Below are 3,592 nucleotides of genomic sequence, written 5' to 3'. Positions count from 1 at the left end.
CCGATCCGCGAGGCATCACAATACACTATGTAAGAACCAGAAGTTGATGGTAGAACTAAAACTGGAGCCGTGGTCAAAGCAGTCTTGAGCTTATGAAAGCTCTCTTCGCACTCCTCCGACCACCTGAAAGGAGCACCCTTTTGAGTCAATTTAGTCAAAGGCGACGCAATAGATGAGAAACCCTCCACAAAACGACGGTAATAACCAGCCAAACTGAGAAAACTCTGAATCTATGTGGCTGAGGATAGTCTGGGCCAACTCTGAACCGCCTCTATATTCTTTTGATCTACCTGAATACCCTAACTGGACACCACGTTCCCCAAGAACGCCACTGAACTGAACCAAAACTCACACTTGGATAACTTTGCATAAAGCTTCTCCTCCCTCAACCGTTGTAACACAATCCTCAGATGCTGGGTATGCTCTTCCTAGCTACGAGAGTACACCAGGATATCATCAATGAATACAGTAACGAACGAGTCAAGATAAGGCTGAAACACACTGTTCACCAGATGCATGAACGTTGTTAGGGCGTTGGATATTACAAGGAACTCATAATGGCCATATCGGGTCCTGAAAGTTGTCTTAAGAATATCTGAGTCCCGAATCTTTAGCTGGTGATTCCCTGACCTCAAATCAATCTTGGAGAACACCATCGCTCCTTGAAGTTTGTCAAACAGATCATCAATACGTGGCAAAGGATACTTATTCTTGATTGTGACCTTGTTCAACTGCCTGTAATCAATTCACATTCTCATAGTACCATCCTTCTTCTTTACAAATAGAACTGATGCACCCCAAGGTGACACTCTAGGCTGAATAAACCCCTTTATCAAGGAGTTCCTAAAGCTGTTTCTTCAACTCCGTCGGTGCCATACGATACGGTGGAATAGAAACGGGCTGAGTGCCCGTCACCAAATCAATACCGAAATCAATATCCTTGTCAGGAGGCATGCCTGGAAGGTCTGCAGGAAACACATCCTAAAATTCTCGCACCACCGGAACAAAATCAATAGCAGGGGTCTCTGCACTAACATCCCTCACAAAGGTCAGATAAGATAGACAACCCTTCTCAACCATCCGCTGAGCCTTCAAGTATGAAGTCACTCTACTGGAAACATAGTCTATAGAGCCACTCCACTCAACCCTCGGCAACCCCGGCATCGCCCACGGTCTTAGCGTGACAATCTAGAACAGCATGACATAGAGACAACCAATCCATACCCAAAATCACGTCAAAATCGACCATACTAAGCAAAAAGAGATCCACTCTAGTCTCCAGACAACCAATAGTCACCACATATGATCGATATACATGGTCCACAATGACAGTATCGCCCACCGACATAGACACATGAACAAGTGAAACTAGAGACTCGCGGGGCATATCCAGATAATGAGCAAAATACGAGGACTCATATGAATAAGTGGAACCATAGTCAAATAAAACAGAGGCATCTCTATGGAAAATTGACACAATACCTGTAATCATAGCATCTGAAGCAATGGCATATGGTCTGGCAGGAAGAGCATAGAATCGGGCCTGGCCGCCCCCCGATCGGTCTCCCCCTCTCGGGAGGCCCCTAGCTGACTGAGATCCACCCCGAGATGGCTGAGCGGGTGGTGAATAAAATTGTGTTGATGTCATAGACTGGCTCCACTGCAGAGTTGGACCTCCCACTGGGCGGGGACACTGCCTCCTCATGTGACCAATCTGACGCGCAATTTCGACAACCTCGTCAAAAGTAGCACCAGACACCCTTTCTCTAGTCATAAGCAATTGCAACTGAAAAGCGAGGCCATCTATGAACCTCTTGATACATTCCATGTCTGTGGGAACCAACTAGATAGCATGACGGGCCAACTCAGAAAATCTCATCTCATACTGCATCACGGACATATCACCCTGACGAAGCTGCTCGAACTGCCTGTGTAGTTCCTCTATGTGGGACAGAGGCATGAACATCTCTAGGTTTAGACCAGAGAACTGCTGCCAGGTAAGGGGTGCTCCGCCGACCGACCTACACCTCATGTACATCTCCCACCAACTGAAGGCAGCTCCAGAGAACTGAAAAGTAGTGAACGAGACCCCACTGGTCTCTAGAACACCTGTTGTACGGAGTATCCTCTAACACATGTCCAAGAAGCCTTATGCATCCTCTCCATCGGTACCACTGAAATATGGAGGCTGGAGTCTCCGAAGCCTCTCCAATCGACGATGCTCACCATCGGGCATGACAGGAACCATATAGTTCTGAGCAGCTGCAATCGGTTAGGCTGGTGGTACCTCTGGTGTCTGGAGTCCCTGTACCACCTGCTCTAGTGTGCGAGCGACGGTAATCTGAGCACCTCCCCCAGCCGCAATAGAGACCGCCTGAGCAAGACTGGTACATGCGGTCAGAATCTGAGCTAAGGCCTCTTGAAGGCCTGGAATCACAATAGGCACAGGTGGTGCCTGAGATGGTCCCACATGCTCATCCACAACTGGAGCATGCTCTTAAACTGGGGCAACTGGTGGATCTGCAGGTGCTGCCCTAGCTGCGGTGTGAGCTGCACCTCTGCCCCTACCGCGTCCTCTACCGCGACCTCGGCCTCTCGCGGCCTTGACTAGTGGTACTGGTGGTTGTCTATCCTGCCCCGTAGTACGCGTCCTTACCATCTGTGAGAGAATTAGAACAGCAAAAATTTAGTTACCATAATCAAAAGATTCGCACGACAAGAATTTAAGAATGTGAAGTTTCCTAATAGTTCGTGTCACGACCCAAACTGATGGGCCGTGACGAATGCCTGTGTTCTACCTATCGAATGCCCCTAAGCATTCATTTAAAATATAAACATGAAATAAGTGTAGGTCGTGCATAACGTCTGGAAATAAACTACTAATTCATATGAACAGCCTACGTGGGAAAACATGCCCAAAAGACATATATATACGGAATACTGTAGGGCGAGCTGACAAGGCCACATACTATCTAACTATACATAGTCTATAGACCTCTATTAGAGTGTACAACTGTATAAAGGACGGGACTGGGGCCCGTCGTACCCATATATGTATGCAAACACATCGTACCAAAACTCAAAGTAGCTCCGGATCAAATGGAGCACACCAACTCTCGCTGATCAAGGATCCTAAGAAGGGGGACCGTCAGCCTGTCTACCTGCACATGTGGGCATGAAACGCAGTCTCCCCAAGCAAAAAGGGATGTCTGTACGAATAATATACTGAGTATGTAAAGCGTGAAAATCAGTATATAAAAGACATAGATGAAACATGGGGTAAAGAATTCCACTTGTGAGTCTAAATAACTTTGTGAACAGGTATAGGTGTACATAACATCATCAAGCCTCTGAGGTATCCCATCGTATCATCTTGGCCACTGTGGGAAAAATTATCAACATATACCAGTTGATTAGGTGGTGGTGCGTATATAACGCCGTAACCTTTTCCTATATCCCATATACATATAATATATGCGTGTATAACGCTTTCTGGTCATGGGTCAATGTACATGTATAAATGCATGAAATGCATAAGAAATACGTTAATGAGATTTCTCGGATATCATAAAATCAATATGCCTTTCGGACA

Source organism: Nicotiana tomentosiformis, chromosome 10 (genome assembly GCF_000390325.3).
Source record: "Nicotiana tomentosiformis chromosome 10, ASM39032v3, whole genome shotgun sequence".
Classification (NCBI taxonomy): Eukaryota; Viridiplantae; Streptophyta; class Magnoliopsida; order Solanales; family Solanaceae; genus Nicotiana; species Nicotiana tomentosiformis.
The sequence above is the reverse complement of the archived record's forward strand: the minus strand, read 5'-3'. Positions refer to the sequence as shown.